We start from the raw sequence: 10,020 nt of genomic DNA, 5'->3' as shown, positions 1-10,020 counted from the left end.
ATTGCGTCCAGTTCTGAGCGCCACATTTCAGGAAGGATGTGGACAAATTGGAGAGAGTCCAGAGAAGAGCGACAAAAATGATTAAAGGTCTAGAAAACATGACCTATGGGGGAAGATTGAAAAAATTGGGTTTGTTTAGTCTGGAAAAGAGAAGACTGAAAGGGGACATGATAACAGTTTTCAGGAACGTAAAAGGTTGTTACAAGGAGGAGGGAGAAAAAGTGTTCTTCTTAACCTCTGAGGATAGGAAAAGAAGCAATAGGCCTAAACTGCAGCAAGGGAGATTTAGGTTGGACATTAGGAACAACTTTCTAACTGTCAGGGTAGTTAAGCACTGGAATAAATTGCCTAGGGACGTTGTGGAATCTCCATTATTGGAGATTTTTTAAGAGTAGGTTAGACAACCACTTGTCCGGAATGGTCTAGATAATACTTAATGCTTCCATGAGTGCAGGGGACTGGACTAGATGACCTCTCAAGGTCCCTTCCAGTCCGATGATTCTATGTGGAGGCATGTCTCCGTGGATGACCATTTGCCTTGTGTTGTAAAGTCATTTAGATGTGCACCCCACCTATGAGGGATGTGTCAGTGGTGAGAAGTAACAACAGAGAAGTTTGCGAAAAGTTTGCAAAGTTTGCTGGGGTTTTCCACCAATCCAGGGAGTTTTTGACCATGGTGAGCAGCGACAGAGGTTTGTCTAGTGTCTCTCTGTTTGGTCTGTAGACCAAGCTGCACCTCATTTCACCACATGGGAAGCCTGACATGAGGTATCACCGCTGTGCTGGCTGCCATATACCCCAAGAGATGGAGGCAGTGTCTGGCTGATATTTGGGGGCTGTTTTGTACTGTCTCTCTGAGTGTGATTAAGGAGAGGAACCTGTGGGGGGTAGGAGCACTTTGACCTGTAATGAATTGAGGTCAGCCCCTATGAATTCCAGGCATTGTACCAGGATGAGGGTTGATTTCTGGGTGTTGATCTGTAGGCCCAGTTCTGTGAACAAGTCTGTTGCAGTTTTGGTAACCTGGTCGACTTCGCTGAAGGAGCGGGCTCTGAGGAGGCAATTGTCCAGGCAGGGGTAGATTATGATCCCCTGAGAGCATAGGTAAGAGCCCACTACTGAAAGAGCCTTGGAGCCGACGATAGCCCAAAGGGGAGTACTCTGTTCTGGTAGTGGTCTTGTCCTAGGGTAAATCTGAGGAACTGTCTGTGGGACAGTAAGATTGAGATATGAACATTGAGGGCCGAAAACCAGACTCCCTGTTCCAGTGCTGGAATAGTTGTTGCTACAGTGACCATCTTGAATTTTTGAGCTTTGACAAACTTGAGACCTCCAACCGCCCTTTCTCTTGGGTATTAGGAAATAGCAAGAGAAAAAACCTTTGCCTCGTAGATGTTGAGGTACCGGTTCTATGTGACCAGGGTCCTGGAGGAGCTAGCTGAGATCACTCAATTAGGGTGAACTAAAAGAATGGGGCAGGCAATCCCCAAAGCTGGTGGATATTCCAATACTTAGATTTACCAAGCCAGCACAAAACAGCTTCTGTTAGATCTCACTGGTTACTCAGAAGTCTACACAGTTCCCTTAAAGTAACCCAGGCTCAGGCCTCCACCTAGTTACCCAAGTCAAATATGATGAGGATTAATGAAAATCCTATTCATCATATAAAAGAAAAGGTTCTACCAATTCCAAAGGATCGGACACATTACCTCCCAGGTTAAAGAATATTCCAAATCTTATCTAAATACACGCTTACAGACAATTCTTATTAACTAAACTAAAATTTATTAAAAAAGAAAAGAGAGAGAGTATGGTTAAAAGATTAATATACATACAGACATGAGTTCAATTTATTGAGGTTCGGATTCATAGCAGAGATGATGAACTTTGTAGTTGCAAAGAGTTCTTTTAGAATTTAGTCCATAGGTTATAGTTAAATTTCCAATATCATATTCAGGGTGTTCCCGCTAAACTGGGATCTCAATCTTGTGACTCAAACGTCCCTGATGAAGCTTAAGCAGATCGAGATGACAGGATCAGGACCCAAGGATCTTTTATATAATTTCAGGCCTTCTTTGACAGGTTGGAGTCCCTTGGCTTACAATAGGCAATCAGGGCGACTTTGAAGTAGGTCCATCACCGGTACTTAGCTACACAAATTAACATAAGACAATTGCCTGTTTTCCCACCATTCATAGATGATTGGCTATGTACTTCAAAGAGAGATGAATACAGTAATATCCTGTGTTTACAGTTCATTTAAATGCTAAGATGTTCTTTTGATCTCTGAATTAACAGAGTACAGCATAGACAGGGACTATTTGATTACATTGTTAACATCTACCAATATATATGTAAATACACAAAACCACAAACATTATCTCCTTATATGTTTTTAAGGGTTGAATTTGAGTAATTTATTCTGCAGGACGCTTAACCCTTTCTGGTCATGCGTCATAGGCTCCTAACTGGAGGAGGTGATACACTTCTTGTTGTAGTGAACTCTCATGAGAAGGGTCCCTGAAGAGGGATGGGGAAGGGAATTGGGGAGGGGGAGAGGGAAGTAAAGTGGATGGAATACCCACTGCGAATGATTTCCAAGACCCATTGGTCCAATGTTATGCATTCCCAGGTGCTGTGGAATGTGGCAAAGCAGTAGCCAAATGGGTAGGATAGGTTGGTCAACTGTGGCAATTAAGGGGAGTGGTCTGTTGACACCTCATCCAACACATCAAAACTGGTGTTTTGTGGTGGATGGTTACTATGTGGAGGGCTGTGGACCTGATGGTTTGCATCTGGAGAACCCAGTTTTCTTTCTTTGAGATTCATAAAAGTGTTGAGTCGGTACGGATTTATGTTGTGAGTGCAGACTAAATTTTCTCTTTTGTCCAGGCATATAGTTCCACCTTCAGCCTAAGCTCCTTTGCTGAGCCAACTGTGCAGTAATGGGGGGGAGTGGTAAGGGGGGAAGAAAACGCGGATAGATTCCATTACTGTAAAGGGAGGGCGCAACAGGAAAAGTTTGGGCACCACTGCCCTAACCCTTGTAACACTCCATTATATTTCTGTCTTGGTCAAGCATTTCCAAACTAACATCCCTCCTCTCTTTTCATGAGACCCAGACTCTTGAGCATTTAGGTGATGCAGTCTCTCGGATGTGGTGGGAAATATCTCAAATGGCAGGATACACTAAGGTTTAAATGGACCCCACTATCAGCTCCAGCAAGTGGCAACTTGTATACCACTAATTCCCTGTAAATGACACATTAAAGAATCAACAGCAAATGTAAAAACACAGCACTTACGTAGCTCTTTTCATCCACAGATCTCCAAATGCTTTGCAAAAGGTAAGTAAGCATTATTGCAATTTTAAAGGCAAGCAAAGTGAGTACAAAGGTGCAGTGATTTGTCCAAGTTGATAGAGGAAGTCTATATCAAAGATGGAAACCGAACCCACAATCCCTTATTTCCAATCCAGTGTACCACCCATTGAATTATGCTGCCTATCTCTAACCACATGGATTTGAAACACCAGACAACCATCTCTCTCTCTAAAACATGGCTATGGCTCACCATCCTCATAGTACTGATTCTCAACCAGCACTGACAAAGATTTTTATTTAAGAATTGTACTATAACTGTGCTACAGCCTACCTCAGGAGAGAGTCTCATAGAACCGGGTGGGAGCGTGGGCAGAAACAAATTTGTCCAAATTTGTCGGTTAGGGAAGCTCTATTAGAATCCTGCTGGAAACAATGTACTTATGCAGGATTACAGCTCACAAGTTTATAAACTTCGTGCTGAGAGGGCCCCAAAAAGGAAGAAAAAAAAGTTGTTTAAAAAAATGATTGTCCTTGTTCTATTCAGAATTGTTTAGTTTCTTCCTAAAAGGAGTAATGCAGTGTTCAAGTACGCAAGATGAATAGAAAACATAGTTAAAACACACTTCAGTCCTGTCTACACAAGCAGAGCTGAACTGTGTTTAAACCACAAATTAGCACATTACCCACTGTAACTGGATCTGGCAACCCAGTAGTTTTGTTAGCATAGACAGGACATTATTGATAAGGCTGAATTTACCAACTGATATCAAGTCCTTGTTTCCATGATTTTTTAAATTTTTATGATTAATTCTTGATTGGTTTTCATAAAGAAACAATGAGAAATACAAAAGGTAAGTCCAGCTGGTATGTTTCCAAATACTCATACTTCACGGGATCACCAAAAGAATTATGGAATTACACAATTTTACAACTTGTCAAAGCTGTAAGACTGGACAATACTACTTACATATAACGTTACAGCAGGGGTAACAGTAACAAAATAAGAGAAGACATACATGAGTAGGGAGAGGAAAAAAAGACTGGTGGGGGAGAGGGAGAGGAAGTGTTATGTAGAATGGAGTCTGACATTCTTTGAGGCATCTCAATATTTTTATCCAAATGCATCTAGAACCAGGGTCTACGTTTCTTCAGATTCACATAATTGCTCTTTATGTGAGAAGCTATTCTTCCTTTGGCTGTTCAAATAGGTCCAAATACCAATGTTCTTATTTTGGGCATACGCCTTCTCCTCCAATTTTTGTAAAATCGCACCCTTGGTGATCTCTGCAGCCCTCAAGAACCAAAGTCTTTGTAGCAGAATTAAACCCAGCTTAGCAGGTAAACAACCTAGGATATAATTTTCAGCTGACATTCACCTGCTGAAGCTGAGCAGTTTAAACTCTTGCATCCACCTCTTTCCACACCTACCTGACTCTTTGGACAGTCCCATAGCACAGCATCAGGGTACCTTTTTCTTTGTTACAAGACCAACAAACTTCAGAGGATAAGGCCTTGCTCTTGTTCAACCGCTGTGGCATCCAGTGCATTGTTGGTAGTGATGCAAGAGGTTGGATGAGAGTATAATAGTTGGATCCTGGAACTACAAAAGGGTCCAAATCTAAATTTTTGTAGCACATAAAACACATACCTCCAGCCCAGCCTATCAAAAGGCTTTTCTGCATCTAAGGCTCAAATGGCTTGTGGTTTGGGGTCATTATATTTCACTTACTAACCAGTAAGCTGTCAAAGGTTATCAGAGCCACAATGGCTTCTGATAAGCCCAACTTCATTTGGGTGTATGAGAGAGCTCCAACCCTTTTCCAGCCTCACTACCAGAACTTTTGCCAATATTCTAACATTACTGTTAATAAGTGAAACTGACCTATAATTAGAACATAGCATGGCATCACTTCCTGGTTTAGGACAAACTGAAAGTAGGACTTCCCTCAGGGTGGAAATGACTCATTAAACATTTCAGTTATCTTGTCAGATAGGAGTTCAAGGAAGTGTCTACAGAATTCGGCAGTGAAGCCAGCTGGTCTGGGGCTTTCCTCACTTTCATATTCTTAATCATCTTAATTAACTCATCCTCCATTAGGGGAGCAGAAAGATTTCCATGATGGGCTATGATAATTTGTGGTAATGTTTCTAAAAATCTGATTCAAAGTATCTGTGCAGGGGTTTGCATCCAGTTTATGCAGATATTATAGAAATTAAAGACCTATTAATAACCTTTAGATAATGTACATAATTTACCATGTTTATACAGATGGTTGGCATTCCACATGCTGAGACCCTTTGTCTTAGATTGGGCTGGGCAAACCATGGCCTGGGGGCTGCATCCGGCCCTCGAGCTCCCGTTGTTGAGTCCAAGGCTTTCCATGCTCCAGCTGGGAAGTGGGGTCAGGGGCTTTCCCCACTCTGCGTGGCTCCTGGAAGCAGTAGCATGTCCCCCTCCAGCTCCTACACATAGGGGCAGCCAGGGGGCTCTGCAGCTCCCATTGGCTAGGAACAGACGGGGCAATGCAGACGGGGCTGTTAAGGAAAAGTTAGCACATGTGACTCCATTTTGGTTTGGGGCCCACCATTGTCTAAAAGCAAGCACATCATGCACCAGGAGTGTGCCTTAGATACTGCATCCCTGTGAAAATCCTCCCCCTTGTCTCCAGCCTGCCTTGACTCCCAGTATCTGTTTTTTGTCAGTCTCTAACTCCCTATCTCCTGGCCTTTGATGTGAGGCCTCCCATCCTGATAATAAAAGTTACTGATGCATGGCTTTAGGACCATGCTGTGTAATTAACATACTGGTTTAGCACAAGGAATGCACCAAGCAGGGATAGGTGGTAGATAAGAAAAGGGTTTGTTTATTGGCTAAGGTTTCCAATGCACAAGGGCAACATGCTTTGCTAAAAAGTATATAACCTTTGTATAATCTGTATTCAGGGTCCCCTCCTGGCTAGCAGGGGGGCATCACGCTCGAGCGTAATAAACTTAATGTCTTTTGGGAACTCTGCAGTTGTGGACTTTGTTTATGTGCCTCAGCCTAGATTCGAACTGTGCATGACCTATCAGGTATAATTCGCAGCATTTGTGTGCGTGTCCTACCAGGTGTAATTCGTAGCATTTGTGTGTGTGTCCTACCAGGTGTAATTCGCAGCAGTTGTGTGCATGTCCTCTCAGGTATAATTCGCAGCAATTGTGTGCATGTCCTCTCAGGTATAATTCGTAACAGGGCAGTGCGCAGAGCTGCCTGGCTGTGCCTTCACATAGGAGCCGGAGGGGGGGACATGCTGCTGCTTCCGGAAGGTGCTTGAGGTAAGAGGCACCTGGAGCCTGCACCCCAACCCCTTGCCCCAGCCCTGATCCCCATCCCACCCTTCTGCACCCCCAACCCCTCATCCCCCAGCCCCACCCAGAGCCCGCAGCCCAACCTCCTGCTCCAGACCAGAGCCTCCTCCCACATCCTGACCTCCTTTCTGGCCCTACCCCAAAGCCTGCACCTCCAGCCAGAGCCCTCACCCCTTCCCACACTCCAACCCCCAATTTCATGAGCATTCATGGCCCGCCATACAATTTCTATACCCAGATGTGGCGCTTGGGTTAAAAAGTTTTCCCACCCCATCTTAGATGGTATGTCAGCAACTTGCCAGCTTTTTCACCTTATTCCCAGAAATCCTACCTGAGTCAAAATAGGGCAAACTCAGCCTGTACCCAGTGAAGCTTGTTGAGTTCATATCGATAACTGATCAGGGATCACAACAAATCTGAAGATGGGGTTGTGGCATAAGACAAATCAAGCTCTTTTACTTTTTTCTCAAGAGCCATCATATTTTCTCCATGTTCCATCTTCTTGGAAAAAGTGAAACTAATAATTCTACCTCTCAAATAGGGCTTGGGTGTCTATCACAATAGTCTGCTAGAAGATGCTGAAGGTCCATTTGTCTTCAACAGGCAAATTTATTTTCCAGTAAGAATATTGAAATAGGGACCTAATAAACATGAAGAATTCAATCTCCATATACATGGCTGTTACTTACTTGGATCTGTTGCTATTCAAAGAGTTACAGGGGTATGATCAGAGACAGTAATTTTATCCATGCAGGAATCAACTACAGAATTAACCAAGTCCCTGGAGAGAGGGAAAAAAAAAACCTAGAAAGGAATAGGACACTTATACTGGGGAAAAGGTATGAATAATCCCAACTTGTTGGATGTATGAACTGCCAGGTATAACATAGGCCCAGGTCTTTAATGTGCAATTCCAGAACTATTCTGATTTTAGTTGTTTTGACACTGAGGGTAAGATTTGTCCAGAGATTCAAGCCCTTAATTAAAATCCCCCAGCAATTACAATAGGGTTCTCCGTCAATTTAGTAAAATAACCTATGAAAGGTTTCAGGATCATCAAGGTCAGGCTCATTCATATTAGCAATGATTAGTTCACATCCATTTATGGTGACTTTAAGGGTTAAGAATCCACCCTGATCATCTGAAATTGACTCAGATCAGTGCTTTATGGAAGAGTATGACTAACCCTCTGGATCTGGATGGGAAGCAGTCACATTCTAATTTAGCAGCCTCATCAGTGGTGTCCCCTACTAAAGCACTGCATCTGCCTTTCCTCTCAAATAATAAGTATACTTTCTTCTTCTAATTGGAGTGTTAAGTCCCTTTATATTCCAGGACAAATTTGTTAACTATTTTTTGTCATGTGTGATTTTACAACCAAGAGTAATGGGATTTTGTGTTATGTGCTCTATTGCATCTCATTCTACTCCCCACAGAGGACCCCCCGAGAGGGGCAGTCTATCAGTGAAATGCCCCAGGACACTTATTCCACAGATTTAGCATTATCTTGCTAGATGCTCACCACTTGCCAGACCTCCAGGGAACAAGGTAGGTGCAGGAAAATTGGGGGGAGATGTCACTGTTAGTTACAGCCACCTGCAGAAGCTTGATGAAAATCATTGTCATGAAGGGTGGAATTTTCCTGAGTATTAAGATCAGGAGGGAAGAAGGGGGAAGAAATAGGGGTGAAGAAATAAGACACTACAAAGGGGACACAAAAGAGACCAAAACAGAACATAATGAAATGAAAAAAATTATAACAGATGAACAGTCACATACTTGGCAACACGTGGGATCAATGTCATCCATTATCAGGCATTGAAAGAACACTTCAAGCTAAATATAGCTAAATGCTCTGATACTCCAGCAGGGGCAGACATAGACAGCTTGTCACTGCTCACCAGGATCCCCCCTGCAGCATCCAAACCCTTAAATGGCTTTGAAAAGTATTATAAACAACAATCGCACACAGGATACATCCCCAACAAATATCTGGAAGGTTTGATATTTATATTCCATAACACAACAAGCATTCCACTGATGGTTATATCAGTCTCTGAGTTGTGTGTAGGGTGTAATGGACTCAGCAGGGTTTTGGGTCAAGGACCCTCTCTACCAAATGATTACAAGTAATTCCTGCTGGAATTGCCATCTCCTATATTTCAAACCATTTTCAAACAATAAACTATTAATCCAACAACTATTACCCCAACCTGAAATGCATGTAGGTAAGCCAGCATCCCCAGACACGTAGTTTGCACACTAAATGTGTTTAATGGTTACATTTCAATCTTGCAACAATGTAAGGAGATAAGCAGAAGTGAGCATGGAAACTTCCCTTACTATCATCCCTAGGTCCATGCTGCAGATATCCACCAGCAATGGCATGACAATCTGAATCAGAGATCTGTTCTCAGGATTCCCAACAATGTGAAGACAGCCCTGAGTCGCTGCTGTTCACTGTAGTCTGTGTATGCATCTTCAGATTCCTCAGCTCCTCTGTGCAGCAGCCGAAGCAGCTTTTCAACATCACTACCTTTACGAGAGGCCAGCTTTCCATACATAAAACAACCTAGTGGTTGTTAGGAAATGATTCAGTCAGGATTCCTTATTGCCCACCAGTGCAGGGTTTGGACGAGGGAGTTTTATGTTTCTACTCTCTCAGCATCAGGCAGCTCATTAAAGCAATCATAGGCATGATGATTTACAGTTAGCAAAGCTGTGGCATTCAGGATTCAGCAATGACACTCGCTGCGTGTCCGTTCGATATTGTTTTGTCATAATTTAAAACCCCCATACAGAAAACACAGTTTGTATATGGACTCCAACTTCACCACACCCAGTTCTGGGCAAAGTATGTGGGGAGTAAACATAACAGGGGCTAGTTAGATCAGCATAGCTGTCAGCGTAATGGGGACTAGATCTGCACGGCTGTCAAAGAAAAAGTGCCAGCAGTTATACTAATCAGGAACAAAATACATCAAAAGTAGTTTATAGGTTATTTATGAAGTTCTCCACCTCCTGAGGTTTTTGGAATGAATAGGTCACTCCTCCCAATACTACATGAAACAATGGAGAAAACTACCATGTAGTAAAAACCCGCTGAACATTAAACCCCACCATATGAGGGTAGACCTATCCCCACCCCCGTATTCACTCACTATACCCAGCATACCGAATGTAGCTGTTGTGTGGATAACTTACCCCATATCTCGATGTCTGTACTCTGACCGGTTAAACTTTTCCCCCAGTCGGGGAATTTGCAGATTATTATGTGATCCTTGCTCCACCAGCTCCTAAATCGCATTTTGCACCCCTCGATAATCTGTACCTTATCCCCTGACGACCA

Source organism: Lepidochelys kempii, chromosome 7 (genome assembly GCF_965140265.1).
Source record: "Lepidochelys kempii isolate rLepKem1 chromosome 7, rLepKem1.hap2, whole genome shotgun sequence".
NCBI classification, from domain to species: domain Eukaryota; kingdom Metazoa; phylum Chordata; order Testudines; family Cheloniidae; genus Lepidochelys; species Lepidochelys kempii.
Note: the sequence above shows the minus strand (reverse complement) of the source record.